This window comes from Sorghum bicolor, chromosome 6 (assembly GCF_000003195.3).
Source record: "Sorghum bicolor cultivar BTx623 chromosome 6, Sorghum_bicolor_NCBIv3, whole genome shotgun sequence".
Taxonomy (NCBI): domain Eukaryota; kingdom Viridiplantae; phylum Streptophyta; class Magnoliopsida; order Poales; family Poaceae; genus Sorghum; species Sorghum bicolor.
Window position 1 is genome coordinate 41,629,459 of NC_012875.2, and position 16,719 is coordinate 41,646,177.

General features: G+C 39.1%; 1 long non-coding RNA gene across 1 annotated transcript; it reads left to right on the forward strand.

The window, feature by feature from the left end:
• Nucleotides 10,748–11,254, forward strand: LOC110436197. The gene is made up of 3 exons (XR_002453940.1): nucleotides 10,748–10,795; nucleotides 10,877–10,975; nucleotides 11,127–11,254. It is a non-coding gene; the product is annotated as an uncharacterized LOC110436197 (long non-coding RNA).

Below are 16,719 nucleotides of genomic sequence, written 5' to 3' on the forward strand. Positions count from 1 at the left end.
GTAGTAACATTGTTCATAAATTTTACATACCTCTCTAATAGTTTATGAAACTATAAGAGAGATATGTAAATTTTATGAACAATATTACTCCCATTTTTCATATGAATAAATAACTAAATAAATATTGTAGATCTTGATGAGTTCTGCAAGTTTTATATTCATGATTTTTTAGCTAAAATCATTTAATATTTTAAAATGATGTTTAAAGTTGCTATTTTTAAAATTCAAAATTCAAATAGATAAAACACGGTCACATAAAAATATGGATAAAATAATAGCTGTAGGAAAATAATAAATTGATACAACATGATTTTAGAAATTTTTAGGAAGAAAAATCATTAAATTTGAAATTAGTACAAGGGAGAAAGACTAGTTATATGTTTTAGCGAGAGATTAATAAGAGAAATTTGAGTTTCGTTAACATATGTAAAAAATAGTATTTCGAAAATAAATCCAGCAAAAATATTTTGTCAGATTTACAGAAATAGCGCATCTATCATGTATTAGAAAACTTTTCCCTCTTTTATTTTGGTCTCCCTCCTACTATGTACTTTCTTTTTTGCGCTAAAAATTGTAGGAGGCGAGTGGGTCATGCTAATTTTTTTGTTTTAGCGCTAAAAAATTGCTGAATGCAGATTTTGGCGCTAAAAAAAATGCTGAATGCAGATTTTGGCGCAAACCTCATTTTTTTGTAGGTACATAAATGAAAATATCCTATATCTATCTGCCTTGTCCAGCGCTCTGCTCTCCAGGGGCCTTGCGATCTGCAAGGACGGTTCCTAGAGCTGTGTGGATCCTGAAGCTGCGGGGATCCTAGAGCCGCGTACCTATTGCCATTCACCGGCACCTCCTGCGGCGGCCGCCCGCCCACCCTATCCGCCCTTTCATCCCTGCATCTCCTACCGTCGCCATCTCTGTACACCTTCCCTGCTTCTCATATCGCCGCTGCCCACGTCCCTGTTCGTCGGCGCCTGTCACCAGGCCGGAGGAGGCGACGAGCCCTTCTCTACTCCTACTTCCGTGGTCGCCCCATCGTCGTCGGCAACTACTACTGTGTGGGTGAGTTAGCTTCGATTCCCATCTCCCTAATCCTGATTAGGCACTTTAGGATCTGATGCCCCTTTGTTCAACTGTGTAGATGTACTAATCTGATACTGGGTAAAACAACTGAACGTGTAGCAGATGAAGATACAAATTATTTCATAATTTTGCAATGTCAATGATAGACATCTCTGCTATAGTATGTTGATAACCATCTTATAGCAGAGAAAAAATTACACATTTTGGTTGATAATAGTCTTTTTCTTTTAACCTGATGTTGTGTAGAGGGAAGGGTGTTCTGAGCATTGCATCCTATGTTCCTGTAAAAGGCATTATGTATTCTCTCTTTATTACTGATAGGTCTGTATTTTTTCATGCAGTTGCGAAGGGTGTAGGGTGTTCTGGACGATAGTGCATCCTCCGACCCTAAAGGCAGTTTGTATTCACTCTTTATTATAAAGTCCTCTTTATTGTCAAAATTTAAAAGATTGTGGAATCTGCAACTCCATATTTATTCTCACACGTAGTCTTATAGTTATTCATATATACACTATATGACACCAAGTAAAGCATGGATGGACCTAATTGATGATTGTATAAGTGATGAATGTTTAGATGGAAACTCATAGGCCTCTCGAATGATATGGATATGCAAACTAGGAATTGGCTTCTTAGTTTTCATAGAACTTTTACTTCGATGAATCTCCTTTTAGTGGGCTTTATTATTGGGGACCCTTTTTGCAGTTTGTAGTAAGCAGTACAGAAATGTGCTTTTTCCAGAGAAATGTGCCTACAGTAGTCCTATGCTATTCAACTCTGTCCATCCACATTTCTGCTCTGGAAGTGAGTATATTATTCTGACTTGCATGTGAACTGTTAATCAAAATGCCTATATCCTAAATTGCTAGGTTAAGGGCTGTTGTGGGCATGACTTAATGCAGTTCTGGCTCCACAATTTTGTTTGGAGTAATTATTTGGCTCTATGACTTCTCTTTATTTGGTTGTCATTCTGTTAGAATCAAATGAGCCCATTATGTAGAAGTAATTATTTGGCTCCATGATTTCTCTGTTACATTCACCTTATTTGGATCCGTGCAACATCTTATGAGTGTACTATGTGATTTGCAATCAACATTGAAACTTTTCTTTGGTTATCTTTTTGTTGAGCAGAAAAGTAAACTGCTCCTTTTGCAGTAGAAATCATGGCAAGGGGACCTCGAAGGTTAAGAAACTTGAACCTTGAAGCACAAGATGCAGGACAGGAGCTGCAGCAGCCTGATGACTTGGCAGACGATGAGATCGAGGAGAATTTACAAGGTCCTCCAGATGTTGACAATATATTAGCACGCATGCCAAACCGACGTGCATCTCCAATCAAGATAATATGTAAGTTTGATATTTATTTTCATGACACATCTAAATACAATGTCAAATGATATAATTTCATACATGTAGGGTCAAATGGACAGGCACGGCAAGTTTTAGGAGATTTTGGAGTTTCAGACTTATCAAAACTACAAGGAGGAAAGGTAATTGTAGGGACCGATGAAAATGGTGTACCAAATGAAAGGTCAGCCTCTGTTCTTGGACAACACCTTGGGGATCTAGCACAAAAACCAACATTTGCCCCATTACACATTCCAAGATGGGACAATGATCTATTCAATAAACACAAGGAACAAATAATCGTGGATGTTGAGGTAAATGTAATATGTAAAATGCAAGAAAAGTACACTATTTTTTGTTCCGATCATCAACTATTTACTTTTTCTTTGTACAGTCAAAATTTGTCTTTCCTAGCCAAACGCTACAGCTTACAAGAGATTGGATCTTAAGGACTGTAAACAATAGGTGACGAGCCTACAAATCTAAGTTGAAGAAAGAACATTTCAATCGTGAACAGAGATCTCTAGAACAAATTATACAAGGTAGACCAAGAACTGTTAATGAACATCAGTGGAGATCTCTTGTTAGCTTTTGGTGTCAAGAAACACATAAGGTGATACCTTTTTTATCTAACATTTACAAGAATTTTAAAATAAATTTATGTAACATTTGTGCTTTATAACTTTGCTATATTTACAGAAATTGTGTGCAACAAACTCTCGGTGTGCAAAAGAACAGAAGAATACACACACAACAGGGAGGAAAAGCCATGCTAGACTGAAGAAAGAGATGGTGATATATATTCTTATTGCTGTCAGGTTCAAAGATCATGTAAGAGAAGTGATTTCATCCTCAAATTTAATTCTTGTGCAGGAAGATCAAAGGAAAGGAAAGGTTCATAGGATAGAATTATGGGACGCCGCTCATAAGAAAAAGAGTGGGAGATACAGCACCAACAAAGTGAAGTTAGTAATGGTATATTTTTCTACTACTTGCAATTAACATTGGATTTGAAATTATTGTTATGAATGTGTGACCTTCCTATATGCTTATTTCAATAGGATGCATCATTTGAGGAACTAGAAAAAAGAAAGGAGCAGAACAATGGTAATCTTTCAGCTAATGATTTTAATGAGGTGTTCAATGAGATTGTTGCTAAACAATTAAAAGCACGTGGGTACTATGATGACAAGTACTGGAGTCAAGTGCAAGTTTCTAAAGGTATTACTTTTGTTACTGAAACTGAAGAAGAAAGAAGGTACCGTGACAAAGTAAATACAATGGACAATAAGATGCAATGCATGAATGGTGCTATGAAACTTTGGCTTTCTTTTATGTCAAAAAAGTACCCAAATGATGATTTTATCAAAAGAATGGAAAGAATTCTACATGATGAAGTAAGCCTCCTCTATGTCTGTCTTCATCTATTATAGATGAGTTTATTCATATCTAATAACTATTTGATTGATGTTTCATTTTTCTATAGGTTGTTCATACCGAAATAGATGGTCATACTGATGATGAGCAGGATTGTAGTGATGACAGTATCCATGGCACATATAGTGATAATGATATTGACATGAACCCTAAAGACCCAAAGATAATGTGTACTCTCCAGAAAATTCTGTTCAGGTAGCACTATACCTCTCTTCAACATGCTTATATGTGATTCTATGTTACTGCAGCCATAAGAATAAGAACAACATAGCTCTTATTTCTATTTTATTTGCTATAATATAGTATGTAAGCACATGCTAATGTCCTAAATACTATGGTTATAAATATGCAGGAGCCACAGAACCATAATTGTAGTCAAGTCAACAAGGATTGCTTGCGCTCATCGTTAACACGTGAGCCAATGGTTGCAAAGGTATGTTACAGTTAAGTGTCATCTGCTGTTACATTTTCTATTCCTACTCAGAAACCTTGATGCGCTGTTTTATTATGTGCACAGTGCATAAGAGAATATCAGACAGATCAACTATTACTATGCTTTATGAACTTGCTTGTGTTGTCCATCTAGCATTGTTTAATTATATCACAAATTCGTAAGTTTGCCACTAGAAAAAAGGGTAGTCTAATTGTGCCAGGAAGCAGCTTCATTTTCTTTGTGAATGAACAGGAATGTGTATATTTATCTTTTGGCTGCAAGATCGTTTCTTGACAATTGGCATGCATCATATGACTATTGCGTGGACCCTTTCTTGAAATAATAAATGTGTTTCCTTAGAAAATTGTAGTTGAGAAACACTGCTTGTTAGAAAAAGGAGTTTTGGAAGCTTTGTCCGAGTACTTTCTATTTAGAATATATAATGTATAGTAGGCAGGGCAAGTTGAGGAAAGCCACAACTTGCCACTAATTAATTTAGCAGGTCTGTGGATGTCCGTCAATTCTGCTCAATTATGTTATGTGAAATTGCTGGCTGATAAGCCATGGGTTAGGCAGTCATGCTATACACTTCACATGACTAAAGACTTGCTACTACTCTGATTATGATAATTTTGGAGGGAATCTGGATTTGAGATTAAATTTACAGTCTTGTTGCAACTCTCAATACAAGTTGAAAACAATAGTCTGCACTAAAATTTAAGGAATATTTATGTTCATTGGCTATAGGCTTGCTAGACTTTTCTTGCATGGACCGAAAACTCCAATGTGCAATATAGTCTGAGATGTGCTAGATTATGAAATATAGCCATCTACATCTATTTTGATTATTATAAGTTCAAATGGGGTGCTACATAACCCATGTTATATGTCACAGAATTGAGGATTCAACTATGACTGCAGGTGGCACATATTGACAATCAAAATCAAGCTGATAAGGGTTTTGAAGACTTAAATTTACCACGTGCTAGCATAATGACCAACTTGGTATGTCTTTGTTTTCTATTATTGTAATCGTTCATGGTATGGCTGAAGTTGCTAGATCAATGATATGGTTTGAATTTGTCTATTGCAGGGATCTCACAGAACTAAAGCTCCAGTTTGTAATCAATCGGGATCGGTATGTATTTGTTTCCTTATTTTGAAACTAAATTAATTACAAATTTGATGACCATGGCTTTATGTTTTGCAAAATGGTAGAGCCAACTGGAGGTGTATCTTATTTCACTAAGAAACCATTGTAAAGTCGTGGCCAAAGGAAAGTTAGTGACTCGTGATAGTACTCGAAGCATTGCTGGCACTGTGCTTGGAAAAGAATATGTTGGGGTTTATGTTGATGCCCTTGACAGTGGAAACAATGGAGATGAGATGTTACCTAGACCGTTCTATTCTGTGATAACTATGAAGGATGCTATTGGCTTTGTTATTGCTTGGCCCCGTTCGCATGTAAGTTTTCTCTTATATTAATAAATTCTTTATGATTTTGTAATTTTCTAAAATTGTACTTCACATCCTCTCATTATAGGTTAAACAACTTAAAAGTTCAACTCAAGCCAGTACAACCTTGGTATGTTTCATTCTTGTTATATTCCTTTCATTAGAATTCATGTTTGCCAACTCAATCTCCTCTTATTTTGCAGCATGATGGAAACATGTAACTTGATGTGGATGGAAAGACAAGCTACAAGTTTCAGATAACTCGACAAGTTTAGTGAATAAGATAGATTTTAGATGTTCCAGAAAAATATAGATATTTGTATGATACCACTTTTCATATGCTTCTTTATGATAGGTTTCTCTTTGAGTGCACTTTAATGAGTTATTCTATCTTATTTTGTAAATACGATGGATTTTTCAATGCAATGACTCCATGATTCACTTTCTTATTATCTAATCGTACAAATTCATTTGTGTTTAAATTTGTAAAGGTCTCTTTATTTTTTCAAGTAGGTCTCTTTATATGTGTATATTTTATATGATGTTATAAAATAGTAATATATAATGCTTTTATATTAGTAGACACGAAATATAAATGAATATAAAACTGTCTTTATATTTTTTGAAACGCAAAATGATATTACTAGATAATGTATCTATACTATTAGACATGTAACATAAACGTATCTACTCAAACGTCTCTATACTTCTTAATACACAATATGACGTCAAAACAAAAACGTGACTACATTAGTACATACGTAATATAAATGTGTCTATTAGAATGTCTCTGCACTTCTTAACACGCAATAAAAAATTGTTACATAACGTGACTATATTAGTACACACATAATATAAATGTATCTATTAGAACGTCTCTACAATTCTTAGCGCATAACGAAGCGTTACTATATAACGTAACTAGATAAATAGATACGTTATATAAAAGTATCTATAAAAGTGTATCAATATGTGTAGGCATGCTATTAATGTCTCTACAAAATGTATCTTCATCACCTTGACACGCTTAATAAACTCGTCTCTATAAAGTCCTGACACGGTCCATGCGAAGACGCTTCTACCACGCTTTATAAAAACGTGTCTATAATCTTGTAGAGTTGAAATAAAACGTGTCTAACATATAAATAAAGCGTCACTACAAGGGGTATTTCTAGTAGTGTTAGAACTTATGATCCTTCAAAGGGAGAGTATTTCCAGTTGCGTGCTGCAATACTATGGACTATTACAGATTTCCCAGGTCTAGGATACGTGTCTGGTTGTGTTACATCTGGTGAAGCAGCATGTCCTGATTGCCACTCGTATATATGTTCATTTAGACTTGGTAATGGCACCAAGACTTGCTATATGGGTCATCGTAGGTTCTTGCATGAAGAGCACCCATAGGTTTGATGAGCAGAAGTTTGGTTCAACCGAGCTTAGATAGGCACCGACTCCACTTTCTCAAGAGGAAATTTTAAAGTGTACTAAAGATCATGTTACAGTTTATGGCAAGGATCCATCTGGAAAAAAACCAGCAAGCAAGAGACGCAAGGAAGGGGAGCCGCTAGTTATTTTCAAGAGGAGATCTATTTGGTTCAAACTTCCATATTGGAAAGATTTGATGATGTGCCATAACTTTGATGTCATGCACATAGGGAAAAATGTTTATGAAAACTTTGTTAATACATTCCTGGATACTGATGGGAAATCTAAGGATAATCTTAATTCTCACTTGGACCTTCAAGTTCTTGGTATTAGAAGTGACCTTCACCCTGTTGAAATTGAAGACCAATTTTATATACCACCAGCGCCATATTCATTGAGTCCTGATGAGAAGAAATTATTTTGTGAAGTACTAAAAGGTGTAAAGTTCCCTGCTGGTTATGCATCAGATATTCGACATAATGTCAATATTAATGAGAAAAAGGTGTTTGGGCTAAAGAGTCATGAGTGCCACATTGTTCTACAAGACTTATTACCGATAGCTGTAAGAAAAATATTGCCAGAGATAGTTACTGCTGCAGTTGCTCATGTTAGTCTTTTTTTTAAGAAGATTTCTGCACCTGTTTTTCGAAAAAGCGACATGGATAATCTAGAGGCTAATATAGCTGAAACCTTGAGCCTTCTTGAGGCTATATTCCTTCCATCTTTCTTTGACATGATGGTACATTTGATGGTTCATCTTCCTGCCCAAGCAAGAATGGCTGGTCCAGTACATTTTCGTAGCATGTGGCCCGTTGAGAGGTAATTTCTTTGGCAGATTTGAACTTAAGAAACAAGCTACATACATACTAAGTTTTCAACGTGATGAGGCTATTATATGTGTCTAGGTTTCTGATGCGACTTAAGGGTAGTGTTCGTACAAAAAGCCATCCGGATGGATCAATTATGGAGGGTTCTTTGTTTTATGACAGCCTTACACTTTGTGCCCGCTATTTACATGGGTCAACTCAATTTTACCGAACAGTTATAGTTAATGAGGGGCTGCACATAGAAAGTTCAAGTACAACTTTATTTAATAGCACTGGTCGTGGTCTGGCTGGGAAGAGCATGGTGACTTTAGACCACAAGACATGGCTTCAGGCACATAGATATGTCTTATTCAACTATTCTAATATAGAACCTTACTTGGAGTAAGTTTCTAATTCTCTTGACATCGCATGTTTACTTTCCCATGGATCATAATCTTACAAATTGACATGTGCAGCAAGTATGCTCAATATCTAACCTCAATTGGAGTTCGAAATCAGCGAGATATCAACCACATGCAGCATGAATCCTTTCATGAGTGGTTTAGGTCACATGTAAGTAGGAAAAGAGCTTGACACATGTTATTGACTAGTTCACATCTATCTTAGTAATTAAGCAAAGTATTTTGTTTAACCTCAGGTGGAAGAAATGTGTGAGGAAGCACCAAATGAGATAAAAAAATTAGCTAAGATGCCAATGATGGCTGCACGAAAGTATAGTAGCTACAGAATAAATGGATTTGATTTCCACACAGATTCCTATGATGCAGGTAGGTCTGTCCAAAATAGTGGGGTGGCTCTAGTTGCAGAGACAACATGCTTTGAAAGTGGAAATAATAATAACTTTGTAATGGGAAAGAAAACTTATTATAGAGTTATAAAGGATATTATTGAACTCAACTATGCACACGAAGGTAATGTGGTTCTTTTCAAGTGCGTTTGGGTTGACAACCGTGTGCAAGGTAAATGGGTTAAGACCGATCAACTTGGTGTCACCAGTGTCAACTTTAAGCATTTATTCAATACCGGTGAAAAAATTTCAGATGAGCCTTTCATTCTATGTTCCTGATGGAACTGATACTGAGTGGGTTGCTGTTTTTCAATCAAAACCAAGAGACTACTATGACATTGATAATTTGGAGATTGAGCACATTAAAAATGGCAATGGACTAGTTGTGCCATTGCCTGACTTAAATGTCGGTGTGATTGTGGATATTGTTAATGGGATTATCCCTGCTGTTAGAACTGATATAGATGGTATAATTGTTGACCGAAAAAAGCCTAGAAAACAATCTAAGAAGTAAGTCTTGTTTGCACAGTGTGGCTGCTATGTTTTTGTTATTCTTTTATTGCAAATTGGCTGACTTGTTTGTTCCTTCATAGGAGTAAAAATGTCAAGCGCAAGAGGAAACAATAAGGAGGCCTTTATCAATCCGTATGAGCTGCAGAAAATAGCACAATGTGCAAGGAACAAAAAGAAATTGGAATCTCTGAATCTTCCTTCTATGAAAGACATAGTGCAGCCAATTCAAGCTAGGAAAAGAATAAAGGTTAGCCTAATGTTCCTGCAATGCATTATCATGGTAGAATAGTACATGCAGATTTGTAGATGATTAATTCACAATCACATGATGTTCCTACAGAAAACTCAGGGCACAAGGGAAGGAGCACCTAACAATCATTATTTGCGGCCAAGGCCTGAAACAAAAAGTTCTGGGATTGCAAGTGCCAATGTGGAAATTCTTGACTGTGAAACAATTGGAGACTTCTTAAGTGACAATGAAGGTGATTTTCGCATCATGTATTTCCACACCTCCTAAATTGTTACCACTTAATACAGTCCTAGTCCTACAATTGGGGCTGTTGGGGCTGTCCTAGTCCTAGTCCTACAATCTGCTAATAGTTCTTACAAATCTAGGCTGCTCTTGTTTGACAAAGTACTAGTTCTGAATGTCTGCTTGCTGCACCTCTATCCTACGTAGCATATTATCACACTTTGTAATCTTGTAGCTAATTCTTGATGAACCTTATAGTTTCAGATATGCATAGTAATACAAAAAAGAAGAGGAGAGGCGGAAGGAGTCTCAGTAGAATGGATGATATATTATTAAAAGAACCTGGCACAATCGCTAAAATTAAAATAGAACTAAACTCAATAGGGCAGCCTGTTGGAGAAAATTATAGGAAGCTTTCTAGTGTTATTGGAATTCTATCACGGAAAATGTTGCCAGTTGGATGCTCTGATTGGAGGCTTGTGGATGCTAGAAAGAAGATGACACTTTGGGATGACATAAAGGTACTATCTATATATTGTTATGATATTTGTGTGGTATTTGTGCCATTGCTCTTCATGTCTTCTTCCATACTGATTGAATTATTTTCTTGCCTTTCTAGAAACGATTTGATACAAATGATGCAGCCTTGGACTGGGTTATGGCTAGTGCTGGAGCAAAATGGAGGCAGTTTAAGGCAAACCTTAAACGACAAATTTTTGATGAAACATTGACTGATGAACAATTAAAGAACTTACATGGTAATAGAATAGATTATGATGAATTGGATTCTCTTCTCAAATATTGGAGGTCTCCTGAGTCTAAAGTAAGGATTAACTACTACGAATCTGTTGTTGTAGTTACTTCTATTGGACTTGTAGTAGTCTGTATATTTATTGTAGTAGTAGTAATAACACTTCTTATCATAGGCTCTGACGGAAAGAGGAAAAAACAATCGTGCAAAGCTGATGTTCCTTCATACATCAGGCAGTGTGAGCTATGCTTCTGCTGCACATAAACTGGTACATCCTCTTATCATTGTCACCTCATTTGAATAGATCATTTTTGGGCCATTTTGACATGTTCAAATTAAAAACTTGTAGGGTCAGCAACTTGGGCGTCCTCCTCGAAGAGATGAAGTCTATATAAAAACACATACAAGAAAAAATAGAGAGCCTTTAAGGCCAGCAACATCAGTAATTGTAAGTTTTTTCTAGAGAGCATGGACCAACACTAGTTTGTTGTAGTATACAGTAGTAGTAATAACCATAGTAATCTTAGATTTTGAGTTGAAGTATTATGTAAATTATTTGATGTCAAATATTTGTAAACATACATATTCATTCTTCCTAGGATTCCCTAAAAGAAGTTGTTGAAATCTATCCGGAGTTGAAGGACAAGGCAATTCAGCAAGGTGATGCTTTTGCTGTTGTTTGTGGAGAAAAGGAGCCAAGGGGTAGAGTCCGTTGTTTGGGTCTAGGATCAACTCCTCAAGACATTGGTGCCCCAGGTCTGAAGGCATACTCATCGACAAGGCTTCAAATACAAGTTTTGGCACGCCAAAAGGCTGAAAGTGACAATCTAGTGCTGCGACAAAGTATCTTGGAAATGAAACAAAGGGAGGAGGAAATGATGGCACAAGAATTTTTAAATGTCGAAACAAACTCACAGCATGGTTCTAACTCAAGACAACACATGGTAAAGTAATTCAAAAAGCTTTTTCACAGAATGGTTCTTGTATACAAATCTAAATTTTTGTGATACTAATCTGAATTTTAGTACCTAACATGTCTTAATTGTCATATTACATTCAGCACTTGCTTTGTTATGACTGTTCTTCCTATGCTTCATGTAGAGCCTAAGATCTGAACTTGGTGAGGGTAATGAACATGTTCATGGTGAAGAAGATGATGACTATGTGGAGAATGAAAATTGTAATGAGGAACCTGATGGTGACGCCAATCAACATGTTGTAGCCCCTACAACCTCGCCTGCCATGAACATTACAACATCAGCAAGAAATGATGTCCAACACTTTTCACATGATGCACTTGTAATCTTCTCAACCTCTCATGCAAATTTTATACTTGTGATTTATTATTTGCTCAACCTAGCATTATCCATTTCTTATAAGTTCATCTACTTTAGGCTGGAAATGAGGTAATCTTATTTGCCTCATCGGGTAATGAAAAAGTGGCTAAGGTGTGGCAGAACCCCCTAAGTGTTTGGGCCCACCGGCACCTGCCATTGTCCTAAGGACCTCTGACGGTGATGCCGGGAGTCCTCCCACTTTAGAAGTCCGATGAGCATCGCTGGACGCTCATTCCACTGCTACCTGTGGCGTACCAAGCTGGCTCGTCCTGACCACTGGTAATGGTCAAACAACGAGAACTGCTTCTTCTCGCCTTTACGGGATAGCAAGTGGCCACCTTAACACCAGGATCATTCGTTGCGAAGATAGAGCAGTAACTCAACGACACAAGACCAAAATAATATTTCAGAGTGAAACAGCGGAAGTATTACATAACTTAAGTTACAAAAGTAGTTCTTCTAAATAGTAGAGTGTTATTACAAGCTTGGTCCAGCGGAGCAACTTAAACTTCAGTACAGACAGTACAAATTTACAGACCCTGCCCATGGGTCACGCTCACTCTTCTTCGTCGTCAACCTCGACGACGGTCACACAACAGGGTCCGAAACAAGTCGGCTCCTGCGCTTCACCTGCAACAGGGGTATTGAAACCCTGAGTACGGGAGTACTCAACAAGACTTACCCGATGGGAAAAGAGGAGAACTCAGGAATGCAGGCTTAGGGTAGACAAGGAGTGGCTGAGCAAGAAGCCAAAGTGTTTTGCGTAAAAAGCTTACTAGTGGTGCATCCTTATTTTCAAGTTTTACCTGCGAATTCCTCTCCCGCAGAGGCCGAGGAGTTCGAGGACAGTTTAACTAGTTGTTCCCCACAGACGAATCCGTGAGATCCTAATCCTATCATTAAGTATTATTTATCGATGGCCATAGCTTCATGTCGTTATGAGTCCGGGAATTGGGATCCGAACCTCATGAGACATTTTTCCCTTTCTCATTTTATCATTCAGTTGCATATTTAACTACGATGAGGGTCGAAGGAATTGAGTCTCCCAATCGGGGAGCAACGACGATTCGAATCGCTTAGCAATCCAGCTGGAGTTCCTAACCACCCGACATATGTAGAACCAAATCTTGCATATATCAACCCAAATCAAGCTCTCCCCAAATTTGACCAGGTTCGCGGCACCCGAGAGCACAGTACTCCACCATCCTACAGCCGATCTAGATGTTTTCCGGTCATCTCAGATCCGTAAGGTGGGTACACACTACTCTCGCCATCTTTCCACTCCCAGTGCGCGAGTAGCTGTTCGCGTCGAGGGATCACAAGACCGGGCTTACCGGAGGCAAGTGGCTAGTACTATAAATTCTCAACCCAGCAGGCCATCAACGGAACGGTCCTTAATCAACATAGTCGGAGACATTACTTTAAGACTCCATTCTTAAAGCAAGTCCACCGACCGGTTTCAAATTGAAACATCATTGATCATAAGTGTATCCCACAACAACCCTTCAAACTTTCTTGTTTGAAAACCTATCTAGTAGCAGGGCTAAGCATCGCTACGCAGTTTTAAAATAAAACAGGTATCAAGGGCAGGATAACAGATATCAAGGTAGTAAATGCAGCAAGTAGGTTAACCCAATTCTCAACTACCTAATGCAGCATTTTCAATTCATAAGTGATAAAAGATTTAAAATATCCAAGGAGGGGTTAATGCATCCGGGGCTTGCCTTGGTTGCAGGGCAGAGAGGGACCCTCGGAGACTTCCCAAGTCTCGGATCCGACTTCCTCGAACGGAGCACCGACCTCGGGGTTCGGTTCAACAGGCGCTCCTTCGGTCACGGACACTACACGCAAAATGATGAATGCTCATGATATGCGTATGACACTTATGCAAGAAGGGCCAAATCAAGTACAATTTGCCTTCCCAATGCAATACAGAAAATCAATAAATAAAGTTGTTTAGTAACCTATTGTTTTTACCCAAGAGGTTGCATCTGTAAACTAAGACTTTACTTAATTCATAATTATCTTAAATTAAGTAATTATTAAACCTATTTACCTTAATTAATTCTTAATTAATTACTAATGACAGTAATTAAGCATTAAGGCTAAACAATAATTAAATGCCAGAGGTCATTAGGGTTAATGACCTCAGGTCATCACACAATCCCAAAATCACTCAACCCTAATCATGAGAATTTAATTAATTATTGTTTAATGGTTTTGGAATTATTACTTAAGTACTAAATAAGGGTTTATTAGTATTCTAATCAAACATTATCCAAATGTCATCAAATTTTGTGTGGAGCCAGGGAATAATATTCAGAGGCTCCCCACAATTTTTGGTGATTTTTGGACATACAAATAAATTATTAAAATTCCTAGAAGTTTTATTCATTAATTAAAAGAGCAAATTTTACAGACATGCAAACTACCAGAAAACAGAATCCACTATTTTTCTTGTGTTCTACCCACCTTATGGAACCTATACAAAAACTTTCATCATTTTTGGATTAGCACACCATTAATCACATAATTTCAAACATCAAGCAATTTTAATCAAAAAGGAAAAAGAAAAGCAACACTGCTGCGCAGGCGGCCCACTGGGGCACGGCCCAAGTCGGCCTGGGAGCGATCTCCCGCGCGGACTGCGCGCGCTGCGGCCCACAACCGCGCTGCGCAGGCGGCCCACTGGCTCGGCCCATGCGGGCGTCGCGCGCGCGCTCCCCTCTCCGCACGATCACTGACGAGCGGGTCCCGCTCGTCAGTTTCGTCTCCCTCGCTCACGGCGGTGCTGCCGCCACTCCGGCGACCGCTAGCGGGTTCCACGGCCCCCGCGCGCGCGCGCACCAGCACCGCGCCAATCCTGCGACTCCAAAGCTACCACTCACGGACGCTCTCCCGCTCTCTCTCCACCTCAACCACGCAAATGGCGGACGGCCGCGTCGGTCGCCGAGGACCGGGCACGACGGTTCGGTAGAGCGTGAACCAGTAGGTCCGGGAGGTCCGGGAAGGAGTGGGGATCATGGTGCTCACATCACCACGGCGGGAGAAGCAGTAGAGAGGCTTGGCGACGGTGGCCGTGCGGTCGGGCTGATGCTCCGGCTCCGGCGAGGTTGCTCCGGCGATCCTGTTGGCGTCCAGTGAGAAATAGCGAGCGCATGAGTATCGGGGAAACAAGAAGAACTCAAAACGACCGCCTTCAAGGCGTGGTACCGACTGGAGCAGCGTGCTCACGTGAAGGTTTTCACGGCGGCGACGCCGGCCGGACTTAGAGAAGAAGGAGGAGCTCTGGCGCTTAAGGGGGTTAGAGCGTGAGCTCGGGGGTGCTCTGGGTCCGCAAGGAGGTGGCGAATACGGCAGCGTGCTCAATTTGGCGCGAGGGGAACTGGGTACGGTGAATTTCAGGGAGAGGGGCGTCGAGTTTTCTCCGGCCGTGGACAGTGGAAACGGACGGCGTCGTCCACGTCGGTGCTCAAGTGGAGGGGAAGGCAAGCCCGAGGCGTCCACGTCGCCTGGCGACCCTGGCAGCAAGCAGCTGCGTGCACTCACGCATGCGCGCGGCGCTGCTCGCGCGGCAGCTGCGCGGAACAGGGAGCCGGTGATCCCTATCGGATCACTGTAGCAACCCTTATCCCCTCTTTTCTGGATTTTGTGAAATTCAAACGAAATTTGAACTGAAGTCAAATTTGTGTGAAAACAAAAGTTGTTCCAAATTTTATAAGCTACAAAACATGTTTCGGTGACCAGAGCTGATTTTGAGTGTAACTGGGTGAATTTGGCCAAAACAGTTTTAAAATCAAAATTCAATTTGAGAGGATTCAAATTTTTGAATTGGGGCAGATTAGAATTTCCAAAATTACTTTTGTTTTTCCTAAACAACTTGAAAAACTCCCAACATGAAAGTTGCTCAACTTTTTGTGCTCTACAACTCTCATGTTGACCATTTTTCAAAATTCCAAATGGATTTTGAATTGGGGGTTTAAGTTGGAAAAGGGGACACTTCTCGGAAATCTGTATTTTCAAAATTACTTTGAATTTTGTATTGAAACTTCAAAAACTCAAAACACCAAAGTTGTACATCTTGCCAAGAGCTACAACTTTTCTTTTGAACTCAACCTCAAATTTTGCTTGGTTCATAAGTTATGCAAAAAGGGGCAAATTTAGGGTTCCAAAATCAGGGTTTTCCCCCCTTAGCTTTTCGGAAAACCTCCACCCTAGGGTTGTGGCAACCACACAAGCATCAACACGCCACATAAGCACACTCTACTTCCCTAAGCTCAAGTAATCAAGGTAAACTTGTTTTAAGTTGATGCATACTAATGTGCTTAACAAATATGCTTTGCAATGCTCATGATGACATGATCCGTTTTTAGTACCCGTAACATCAAGGATGTTACATAAGGCAACTGTTGTTTCAGTTAATCCAAACAATAAGCTAGCGGGTGAGGCTCTTGGAACAAAATATTGTGATGTTATTGTGAATGTTGTCCTTCGACGTGAAACATTAGTGCCACGCCCTTATGCTGAAATCAAGACTCTAGGCGATGCTATAAAGATGGCCATTGCCTAGCCATTTAATCGAGTAATGTCAGCTTGATTCTATTATCTCATTTTTTAATGTGGTATCTACAGTTTCTAACTAATGATACTTGTGACAGATGAAGGTCTGCAGTCAGTAACCAAGATCTTCTAAGGGTGTTGCTGGTTCTCACAGATCTTCTTAAGGTGCTGTTGTAGGATCGTCTCAGAGATGCTAGGCGGTGCTAGCTTGGTTGGATTAAGTGGTGCTGACCTAGGTGCTAGCTTGCTGGTTTTGATGGCAGAAAGGGTGCTGGGAGCAATTTTGGACTACAAT